Here is a 13,036-nt window from a genome sequence, read left to right as displayed (position 1 = left end):
TCAACCATTTTTATGGATTCAAGGCTCAATAGAATCAGCAAAACAAGGCCTACCTAAAGCATATCATAGTTTTGTAAATAGTGGAAGTCGAAAACTCACCAAACCTGCAAGACAGTTGAGATTCAAGGGTTGTTTGGCTGTTTTGAAGTGAAACAGTTGAAGCTTCAGCTGTGCTTTGATGAATGGCTAAAAGAGTTCGACCCAAGAAGGCTCAGAATGGCTTTAGACAACATTTGCCATGGAAGGATTCTTTGAAAACAGTGCTGGAAAGTGAGCTCCCAGTTGGTGAATGGTGCTGCAAATAACCTCCAAATGATGGCCAGATGATAGAACAACAAAGGAATCCTCGAGTTCTTTGGAAGTTTTTGGTAAAAAAGCAAAGTGAGAAAAATGAGATTTGAGAGAAAGTGAAGAATTCTGTGATGCACACTGACTGCTGCTAGGGTTTTTTAGTGACAGAAGATGATGAATATATCTGTTGTTTTGTGGTACTAATGATGGTTCATGAAAATATGGAGTGTAGTTGTTGAAAAATGTACTTTTGGCCAATTTTCAAGCAAATAGGTGATGGCTATGTGTACTGCACGAAAATGAGCTTGCAACAAGTCTCAAATGACATTTCAGAACATGTTTGATTGGTAGAATTGATTAGAAATGGTTAATTTTGAAACTCACTTTTGTACCACACTTGAAATTAATTCATGCAAGTCCAAAAATGCCATTTTGATTGGTGAAGTTTTGGTACATGAAAATTACATTTTTGGAAAGAGGGGATCAAATGTGACTTGTAGGAAAAAACCCACCAAAATTGGCCAAATGGTTTGGGAGATATGGCCTTTTGAAGTTCAAAAATTTCTGAAAACGATTCGATCATAACTTGCCAACCATACATGGGAATTGAGAGTTCTTGGACTTTTTGGAAATGGGAGAACAAGATCTTCAACTTTCATGTTGGGCAAAAATTCATTTGAAGCTTGTATCATGATGTAAGTTTAAGGATCAAGACTTTCCATTTTGGGCAGGTTTCAATTACAGGTCCAGTTTCCATTTTTGGAAATTTCTGATCTGGCTTCAAATTCTTCCATGATGGTGTTTGCCATGATATATGAGGTCTATTTGGACATGAATAAGCTCTCTCAAACCAAATCCCATCATCAAATCACTGATTAAATGGACAGTTGACCAACAGTTGACTTTTAGGGTTTCTGACTGACTGTGCATTGACTGATGACTTCTGAACATCCAATCCTTGACCAAAACACTTCAAATGGATCCCCAAGTCATGTGAACATGTTGGACCAACCCTAGGGCCTTGGCTCAATGGAATTTGTACTTGCTTGCTTGACTGACTGATCTCCTGACCAGTTTGACCTAATTCTCTTGATTGGCTTGCACTTGAGGCAAATAGGACAATGCAATGTTATGCAGTGGACCATGTTATGTTATGACCTAATATGAAAATGTATGTACAATGATAGGTGCAAATTTGAGGTGCTACAGCTGCCCCTATTCAATCAGCTGGGAACCCGAATGGATGAGAGCAACGGCTGTCAGACTTTCAGGGTAAACAGGGATTGAATACCAAAGAACCGTAGAAATTTGCACTCCGCCGGATATGACACAAGGAGAACCACGTCATTTACCGATGACGCCTGCAATTGACAACTTCAGAAAGGCGAAACCATTTACCGATGGTTAGAAACTGGAAACTTGATATTTACCGATATCAACTTTAGCAAGACCATTTACCGATGGCTGCTGGGAAACAACTCTGATGTAAAAGGAAGCAAAACCATTTACCGATGGTGGCTTCAAAGAAACTTGACATTTACCGATATCAACTTCAACCCGACCATTTACCGATGGCTACTGCAACTGGAGATCCGATATTTACCGATATCGAAGAAAACGGGGCCATTTACCGATGGCGGATAAAACTGGGCATTCAATATTTACCGATATCGAAGCATACAGGGCCATTCACCGATGGCGTCTCCACTTGGGGAGGAACAAAATCTTTGTGGTGTAATCAGACAAGACGTTTACCGACGACTTCTGGAGATCTTGATTTTATCAACAAGGAAACAAAGCACGACCAGACATTTACCGATGACTGGGATGAGACTCGACGTTTACCGACATCGAAAGATGATGTTTGCCGACATCAAAACAAACGACCAGACATTTACCGATGACTGGGATGAGACTTTACTAAGGGAAAAAACGAATATTTGCAACTGGAAACCAGATAGGACATTTACCGATGACTCTACTGGGGATTTCTAGCTGGGGATTATCAGACATTTACCGATGACTGCAGAAAAGACTCGATGTTTACTGACATCGAAAGATGATGTTTACCGACATCAAAAAAATGACCAGACATTTACCGATGACTGGGGTGAGACTCGATGTTTACAGACACCGAAACAATGGCGTTTACCGACACCCAAAAAAGATGACCAGACATTTACTGATGACTGGGGAGAATACCCGATGTTTACAGACACCGAAACAATGGTGTTTACCGACACCAAACAAAGAAACACACGCGGGTGCTAGTATGACACTTACCGGTATCACAAGAACGACTTTTTAGATATGTCAAGGCAAGGTTGACCACTCGCTGGGGGTCTCACTGGGGAGAAACAAACTTTCTGTCGCCAACGGGTGAGGTAATAAACCTCTCTGGGGATATCAATCCTGAGTGCTGTCAGGAGCCACTGTAGCAGGCGTGTTGCACCGATGTTGAACAAATGATCCGCCTCTGCCGGGGATATTGTCTGATGGGTTAACACATGAATGCATATGTTTGAATTTTTCTATGGCGTAATGCTCCATATTGAATGGGAATGCTACGCAGTTTGAGGATGCAATGATCACTAAAATGCAAAAATGCAAAAATGATGAAAAACTCCGGCTGGGGAGCCAAAACTGATCGGGTACTCCAACTCTGCGGGGAGACTCTGCAGGGAGAGCAACGACTTCTCACTCATGTTGGAGAATATCACTGCTGCTGGGGAAAGGTAAACTCCGCTGGGGATATCCTTCAGTCCACAGATAGGATAAATGCTGGAGATAAATTTCAATGAACCTGCCTCACTCGGGGAGGAAATCGGCAAATACAGGCCTGCTGGGGATAGGCAATCCTTAGATCTGTTGGGGAATAGAAGGCACTATCCACAGACGTCTCCGCAGGGGAACATAGCTCTGATAGCTTCCAAACTTGCTTGGGGAAAATATCTGCTGGGGAAACGTCCTCACAGATGCCAACCTGAAAAACAGCACAACAAAATGCCCCCAGGGGATACATGGACAAGATACGCTCAAGTGTCCTCAACATTCAAAATGATTTTCAAATGTTTTGTCATCCTTTTGCACGCCATTGTTTAGCCTTCATGTTCTTATATGCAATGCTTATCAAAAATTCGGACATTTTTGCAAACAAAACAGTAAAAATAAAAACAAAAGAGCCATTTATCTGAATAACAACTTTTATTGATTGAAAATGTGCCTGAAGAGGCAAATACATTGGGAAGCAATTCCTGGAAAGAGGTAATTGCGCACAAAAGGAAAAATCTATCATAATGGCAATGTGAACACGGCATCCACTATTTCCCAATTCTGTTATAACTCACAGATCATCAGTTTTCCTCCCAACTCCTTGCTTTCAGAGAAGAATGACTGGACGAATCACATCTTTCGAGATGGCAGACGACAAAGCTCGATGAAGTACAGACAACTCAGACTGTAGTCTTCGCTTTAATCCCTCTTTTGGCTGGATCGCCCTTTCGGGTTTTCAATCCACCGGGATACCCATTTTTGCCTAAGCCGCCCTTGCGGGTTTTCGACTTACCGGGTGTACAAATTCTTTTCATTTTATCCCTAATTTTTGCCCGAACCTTTTCTTTCTGTTTTTTGGTTCGCCGGGATGCCCTTTTTTTGCCTGGACTCTTTTTCTTTTTGTCCAGCGGGTCAATTTATGCGAAGTATTTTTTGACTACATCTGAGTTAACAGGAGACGGAAAATCTTCACCATCCATAGTTGTAAGCATCAAGGCTCCACCGGAGAAGACCTTCTTCACAACATATGGACCTTCATAATTAGGAGTCCACTTGCCCCTGTTATCTGCACCGGGAGGGAGGATCCTCTTCAAAACTAGATCACCGATCTGATAGCTTCGAGGACGCACTTTCTGATCAAAGGCTCGCTTCATCCTTCTCTGATACAACTGTCCATGACATACAGCTGCTAGCCGTCTCTCTTCGATAAGGCTCAACTCGTTAAACCTTGTTCGAATCCACTCGGCTTCGTCCAGCTTGACATCCAATAAAACTCTCAGAGAAGGAATCTCCACTTCAACAGGTAGGACAGCTTCCATACCATACACAAGGGAGTAAGGGGTTGCCCCGGTCGACGTACGTACTGAGGTACGGTACCCATGCAAAGCGAAAGGCAGCATCTCATGCCAATCCTTGTACGTAACGACCATCTTCTGCACAATCTTCTTGATATTCTTGTTTGCCGCTTCTACAGCACCATTCATCTTCGGTCTGTAAGGAGAAGAATTGTGATGTTCAATCTTGAAATCTTTACAAAGCTCTTTCATCATCTTGTTATTGAGATTCGAACCATTGTCAGTGATGATTCTCTCAGGAACTCCATAACGACAGATGATTTCTTTCTTGATGAACCGGGTAACCACTTGTTTGGTAACGTTAGCATAGGAAGCTGCTTCCACCCATTTGGTGAAATAGTCAATCGCAACCAAGATGAAGCGATGTCCATTCGAAGCAGTAGGCTCAATCTTCCCAATCATATCAATGCCCCACATGGCAAACGGCCAAGGCGAATTCATGACATTCAGAGGGCTTGGTGGTACATGCACCTTATCAGCATAAATTTGACACTTATGGCACTTCCGAGCATACTTGAAACAATCGGATTCCATAGTCATCCAGTAATAACCCGCTCTCAACAATTTCTTAGCCATTGCATGTCCGCCGGCATGAGTACCGAAGGAACCTTCATGAACTTCCTGCATTAACATGTCTGCCTCGGGTCTGTCCACGCATCTGAGCAAGACCATGTCAAAGTTTCTCTTATACAACACATCATCCTGATTCAAATAGAAGCTTCCAGCTAGCCTTCTCAGGGTTTTCTTGTCATTCTTCGACGCACCTTCAGGATACTCCTGAGTCTTGAGGAAGTTCTTGATGTCATAATACCACGGCTTCTCATCAATCACAACAGACTCGGCTGCAAACACATACGCAGGCCTCTCGAGTCGATTCACCGCAACATGTGGCACATGATTCCACCAATGAACTTTGATCATAGACGACAAAGTAGCCAAAGCATCAGCCATTTGATTCTCATCCCGGGGGACATGATACAACTTCACCTTCTTGAAGAACGTCAGTATTCTTCTGGTGTAATCTCTATACGGAATCAAATGCGGCTGATTCGTATTCCAATCTCCATTGACTTGATTGACCACTAGAGCGGAATCTCCAAATATATCAAGAGTTTTGATCCTCAGATCAATGGCTTCTTCTATCCCCATGATACAAGCCTCATACTCAGCTTCGTTGTTGGTGACGTCAAACGTCAATCTGGCAGAAAAAGGTATATGAGCACCTTTAGGATTGATCAATACTGCCCCAACACCGTTACCGTTCATATTCACAGCCCCATCAAACATCAGTGTCCATTTGTCATCCGGATCCGGTCCTTCCTCGACAAGAGGCTCTTCGCAATCTTTCATTTAAGATACATGATGTCTTCATCAGGGAATTCAAACATCATAGGCTGATAATCTTCAATCGGTTGCTCGGCGAGGTAGTCTGACAGAATACTACCTTTGATGGCCTTTTGTGACGTGTACTGAATATCATATTCTGTTAGAATCATCTGCCAACGAGCAACGCGTCCGGTGAGAGCCGGTTTCTCAAAGATGTACTTCACTGGATCCATCTTAGAAATCAATAAGGTAGTATGGTTCAACATATACTGCCTCAGTCGGCGAGCAGCCCAGGCCAAAGCACAGCAAGTTTTCTCGAGCAGTGAATATCTTGTTTCACAGTCGGTAAACTTTTTGCTAAGGTAGTATATGGCATGCTCTTTTCGACCAGACTCGTCATGCTGTCCCAATACACACCCCATCGAGTTCTCAGTCACTGACAGGTACATTATCAGAGGTCTCCCTGGAACTGGAGGTATAAGGATTGGAGGTTTCTGTAAATACTCTTTAATCTTGTCAAAAGCTTTCTGACAGTCATCATTCCACTTGATCGCCTGATTCTTTCTGAGCAGTTTGAAAATTGGTTCACATGTGGCAGTTAGGTGAGATATGAACCTTGCAATGTAGTTCAATCTCCCTAAAAACCCACGGACCTGCTTTTCCGTTTTCGGTTCAGGCATCTCTTGAATAGCTTTGACTTTTGCTGGATCAACCTCAATCCCTTTTTCACTGACAATGAAGCCTAAAAGCTTCCCTGATCTCACCCCAAACGTACACTTGTTCGGATTCAACCTCAGCTTGAACTTTCTCAACCGGTCAAACAGCTTCTGCAAATTAACCAAGTGCTCCTCTTCTGTCTGCGACTTCGCAATCATATCATCTACGTACACTTCAATTTCTTTGTGCATCATGTCATGAAAAAGAGTCGTCATTGCCCTCTGATAGGTAGCACCAGCATTCTTTAGCCCAAATGGCATCACCTTATAGCAGAACGTGCCCCAAGGTGTAATGAATGTCGTCTTTTCCATGTCCTCTGGCGCCATCTTGATCTGATTATATCCAGAGAAACCATCCATGAAAGAGAATACCGAGGATTGAGCCGTATTATCAACCAATACATCAATGTGAGGTAATGGGAAATCATCTTTCGGACTCGCTCTATTCAAATCCCGGTAATCGACACACATTCTGACTTTGCCATCCTTCTTCGGCACAGGAACGATGTTGGCCACCCATGGGGGATAACTTGTAACAGCCAAAAAACCTGCATCCCACTGCTTCTGAACCTCTTCCTTGATCTTAGTTGCCATATCAGGACTCGTTCTACGAAGCTTCTGCTTGACCGAAGGACATCCTTCTCTAAGAGGTAATCGATGCACCACAATGTCTGTATCTAACCCAGGCATATCTTGATATGACCAGGCGAATATCTCCACATATTCTCTCAGCATCTCAATCAGCCTCCTCTTGACAGAGTCCTCTAAAGCAGCCCCAATCTTGATTTCTCTTTTGGCGTCCTCAGTACCCAAATTAACAACCTCCAACTCCTCCTGATGAGGTTGGATGACCCTTTCCTCCTGCTTCAGCAATCTGACCAATTCTGCAGGGAGTTCACAGTCTTCCTCACTCTCCTCTTCAGCTTGGTAGATGGGATTGTCGAAATCATACTGAGCCATAACAGAACTGTTCATAGTGAATGCCATAAGATCGCTTCTGCATGTTTAATGCTTTGTTTTAGAAAAAGAGTTCAATAAAGTCACAAAAAACAAAAACATTGCCATTTTTATTGTTTTGAAAAAAGATGAAAACAAAAAATAGAAAGACAGGGATCACAAAGTTTGATTTCAAAAAATGTCCTTCATTAATGATAATCATTAAAACATGATGAGGCCCTACAATGAATCACTACGCCTTGGGCAGATCGTAGGATTTTCATGCAAAATGACAAAACAACAGAAAATTACTCTGTCAGAAGAGTAACTTGAACCACTTCTTCAGCCGTCCAGTTGTTGATAGACCCCCCTGGTGCACACGGGCGAACCCAGTTGTCCAGATCACAATCACTGTCACAGTCTTCACTACCGGTTGCAGAGACGTCGCCATGATTCATCAGCCCAGCGCTGGTAAAGTACTCGGACCCGCTTGACCATTCTGCTCTGCTTGGAGAGGCTCGTAACCAACGCCAAATTTGTCTTCTTTGACAGGCAAGTCCACCATCTTGCCCCAGCCTTCAGCTTTGCCAGAATCAACAACCTCCTTAGCCTGCTTGTAAGAAGTAATTGAAGCACCTGGCTTCCTCTGCTCAGCGTACGCCACTTTCTCAAGAGCCACAGTCTCAAACGCCTGGCATAAGGTTTCGTGGATCTCGCCATCCACCTCAACATATTTGAACGAGGATAGATGACTCACCAGAATCTCTTCTTCACCGCACACAGTCACAATCTGACCGTTCCAGACATACTTGAGTTTTTGATGGAGAGTCGACGAGACTGCCCCTGCTGCATGAATCCATGGACGCCCCAATAAACAACTATAGGCGGGCTGGATGTCCATAACATAGAAGATGATATCGAATACCTCAGGACCTATCTTCACAGGCAAGGTAACTTCCCCACACACAGAACGTTTGGAGCCGTCGAAAGCACGAACGATCAGGTCACTGGGAGTAAGCACAAACCCTTCCACATCAATCTTCTTCAGAATCTGCTTAGGCAACACATTCAGCGACGACCCGGTGTCTACCAATACGTGAGACAACACTGCCCCCTTGCACTCCATGGTGATGTGCAAGGCTTTGTTATGGTTCCGCCCTTCAGGCGGTAAGTCCAGGTTGGTGAATCCTACACCATGCCTGGTGCTCACATTGGCCATCACACCCTCCAGTTGATTGACAGAAATCTCCTGAGGCACGTAAGCCAGATTCAACATCTTCAGCAAGGCATTACGGTGTGCCTCAGAGCACAACAACAGTGAAAGTATAGAAATCTTGGACGGAGTTTGATTCAACTGATCTACAATCTTGTAGTCACTCTTCTTGATTATTTTCATAAACTCCTCCACGTCTTCTCAAATGTCCCCTCGGGCGCTTCCTTCTGGACAGGTTCTTCCTCAACCACAGCTTGCTTACCCTTTGCTTTGGCGAGAGCCTCAGCATTATTGTCCCTCAAAGGCTGCGGTGCGAACAGACGACCGCTTCTGGTAAAACCTCCTGGACCCCCTACATTATCCACAGCCGGACCAACAGTTGCAGGAACTCTATTCGGTAAACCAATTGTCACTGGAGTTTGATTCACTGGTCTCGTCTGACTTTCAGCCCTTCTGTTACTGCGGTAAGCATTATCATACTTCCACGGCACGGCTCTACTATTCTCAACAGCCCTTCTTCCAGACGCAACGATAGTAGTTGGAGCACTGATGGTTACAGGCACGGAAATGGTAACTGGGGTACCATTTGTTGCAGGTGCACTAACGACCCTTTGTCCACGTCCTTCAGACGGTTTAAAGTAAATGGTGATAGTTGACACTGTTCCACGATCTTTTACAGCCCTACTGAATTGCAAACAACCCTCATCCATCATACCCTGGATACCGGCCCTTAACTGGTCGCAACCATTCTCAGATTCTGCACAGCCCAAACAATCCTCATCACAGCCCGAGTAGACACCCCCATTCAGCAGACGGCCCTTCACAACTAGCAGAGAAGTCTGAACATCATCAACATTAACAACCAGATCTTCAGCTTCTTTCCCCTCAATATTGTTCACTCTATGCCCACCATGCTGAGGCATAGGGTTGTTTACGACGTTAGGCACTGGAGCGAAGTTGATCGCCTTGGCATCGATCAAATCTTGGACCTTGTGCTGGAGAGCCCGACACTTCTCAGTATGATGCCCTGGTGCCCCAGAGTGAAAGTCACAACGGACGTTGGCGTCGTACCCAGGAGGCAATACTGTAGGCGGAGCCATTGTACGCAACTCAACCATCCCAACCTGAGTAGTTCGGGCAGCAGTTCGGCGTACGACATGGGTAGCGAATCAAAACGTCGATCAGGCATCCTTTGTCTGGGCTGATACGGACGTTGCTGTTGTTGTTGTTGTTGCGGTTGTTGAACTCTTTGTTGTTGTTGTTGACGAGGTTGAGGTGCCGGAATGGTCACTGCAGCAACCTGACAGCGTTGACTTCTGTTCTGATCTCTGCGGTATTGAACAGCATTAGTTTCACCCTCTCTTCGACGAGGTGCCCCAGCAAACGGCTTCTTAGAAGAAGAGGAACCAGCATCTTGGATCTTCCCAGTTTTAATCAAGCTCTCAGTCCTCTCTCCACAAATGACAACATCAGAAAAACTACCGAATGGGCAGCTCCCATCCGGTCCATAAACACACCTGAAGAGTACCGATAAACATATCTGTCAACTCCCTCTCCAGCATAGGGGGTTGAACTCTAGCAGCCAGTTCACGCCACCTCTGGGCGTACTCCTTGAAGCTTTCATTGGATTTCTGACAAAGACTCTGCAGCTGAGTCCGGCTCGGTGCCATGTCCATGTTGTGTTTGTATTGCCTCAAGAAGGCCTCACCCAGATCCCTCCAACAGCGGATAGAATCTCTCTTCAATTCCATGTACCAGTCCAAAGAAGCCCCAGATAGACTATCTTGGAAAAAATACATCCACATCTTTTCATCATCGGTATACGCAGAGATTTTTCGATAATAAGCCTGCACATGGGTGCGAGGGCAAGAAGTACCGTTGTATTTATCGAAGGACGGTGCTTTGAACTTGTAAGGGATTCTCAAACCTTCCACCAACCCCATATTGGTAACATCAAAACCGAGAGAATTCTGACATTCCATAGCTCTAATTTTCTCAGCAAGGGCATCAACTTTACGATCCCTCTCATTAACCCTTCCCAGAACGTCTTCGTCTTCACTGAGCAGAGAAAACATATCCTCTTGTCTGTCAACAATCGGAGCAGGATTACGGGCCGGGGCACGGACTGCTCTGGCATTAGCGGCATCTGGAGCAATAGGTTGACCGTTGATTCGAATACCCCCCAACTCATCACCTACAGCATAGTTGTTGATGGGTACAGCAGCAGCAACATTATTATCATTGACCGGGCCTCCCTCTGGCGGAGCATGGTTGACCGGTGGAATTGCAGCCTCTTGTCTCTGAACCATGGCTCGAAGTTCTTCTTGACCTTGTGCAACCCCTTGCATCATATTCATAAACTGGGCCATGTTAGCCTTCATCTCAGCCAACTCAGCTTGAACTTGATCCATACCTCTCTGTTGATTCAGTCTTGTTGAGTAGCGGTGCGGACGTTGATCAGCTATCCTGCCTGAACAGGAACCAAGAGTGAGAAGTCACGACCAAGAACACCTGTTATGCAAAATGATATGAGTATGGTGCTAATGATGCGTATGATGCACATGATATGTTCATTCCTCAGGCATTCAAAGAGCCTGAGTCATCCTCAAAAGATGGCAACCTGCAGCAAGAACAACATAGAAGCACAGAAACAACATACACAAGAGTGATGAGTACAAGGTGAAACCAACAACCTCATCTATATGAGTAACAGGATCATACAACAAAGTCGACAAAGAAAATCCAAACAATCGGAGTACAACAATGAATCCCATCCAACAAGCCTGGAGGTGATTCTCAACATACACATCAAAGATACAAGCTAAGACAAACGGCCTCCCGGAATGAGAGTTTCAAGTACTGACACTGGTCTATCAACAGGTCACATTCTGAACATTCTGGCAAAAGAGTGATCTTCTCCTTCAGTTGTCGTCTAAGCTCTACCACTTCTCCTCCAAGGTGGTTCTCTGATGCCTGTCTCAAGTCTACTTCCTTCTTCAACTGGATGTCTTTATCTCTGAGTTGCTTCTCCAAGTCTCTGATCTTCTTCTGATAGCTGGCCTCAGCTCTCTGCAGCCTCAAGCACTCCCGGTGTTCTGCATCTAACATGCTCTCCATCTCCTCGTAGGATCTCTTCTTGCTTCTCAGTCTGCTAGCATCCTCTTCTCGCACTCCTCTGAGTTGATGAACCAAGTTCAACCTATCAGCTTTGGCTTTGTACAGCTCCATCTGGGTATCTTGCTCCTTCTCTCTCAAACGGCGATTCTCCATCAAGGCTTGCTTGTAGTGCTCCGCAGGCACACTCTCAGCAAGGATCAAAGGTGGTTGCTCCTGCAACGGCTCCATCCTATCGTAGGGTAACAACAAAGTTTCTACTCTCTCCTTGACCCAATCAGTGTAATCGGGCATAGCAACGGCAAACTTCTTCCCTAAGACAGATCCATCCTTCACGCCAATAGACTTCCAAGCTTTCCCTATCTGCTCCAATCTAGCCGGGTCACTCTGCTTCTCAAAATACACACTTTCTGCTACCTCAGCCTCAAGCGGTCTTCCCTTCATCACAAACCCCAACTGGCGGAGAGAAAGAACCGGGTTGTAATTGATGCAACCCCTAGTCCCTATGAGTGGCACATTACGGAATCCTCCACAGCTCATAATGACGTTACGCACATCCATCCGGTAAGATTGCCACCTGATATCATAAGAGGTAAGAGACATAACCCTCTGAGTCCACTTATGCGTGCTCTGAGCATCCACAAAAGGTCCACTGACTGGCAGGAGAGACAAGAACCATCTGAGCAAAAGCGGGAGACAACACCTGATAGCCCCACCCTTACCATGCCTACTGTGAACAGCATAGTAAGTGTCAGCCAACAGAGTAGGAACTGGATTTCCTCCAATGAAAATACTGACTGCAGCATAGTCAATAAAATTGGGCATACTCGGAAACAGGACGATCCCATAGATCATGACGGCCAACTGAGCATGAAAGGCTTCCCAACTTCCCTTCTCTGCTTCTTCTCTAGCTACCCTCAACAGAAACTTCAAAGGCAATCCTACAACATCCCCACTGGACTTCCAACTATCGCTGACTTCCTTGACACCCAAATGGAGAGCTCTGGCAACAACTCTGAAATCAACCTCCTTGGGCACATCCAAGAAAGAAACCTGATACCGGACCGGGACACTCAGCAGAATGGAGTACTCCTCAAGAGTAGGCGCCAACTGATAATCTTGAAAGGTGAAACAATGAAGCTCTGGGTCGTAGAACTGTAGAAGAGTCTGCAACGGCCCCGGATCGACTACCATCTTCAACAGTGTCAGAATATCTCCATACTGGTCAACAAACCCCTTCTGGTTACCACTGGTCATAAGGTTGCTCAACTCAATCAGAGACGTCAAAGGTTCACGGTGAAAGCTGTAGGAGC

This window comes from Lathyrus oleraceus, chromosome 4, assembly GCF_024323335.1.
Source record: "Lathyrus oleraceus cultivar Zhongwan6 chromosome 4, CAAS_Psat_ZW6_1.0, whole genome shotgun sequence".
NCBI lineage: Eukaryota > Viridiplantae > Streptophyta > Magnoliopsida > Fabales > Fabaceae > Lathyrus > Lathyrus oleraceus.
The sequence above is the reverse complement of the archived record's forward strand: the minus strand, read 5'-3'. Positions refer to the sequence as shown.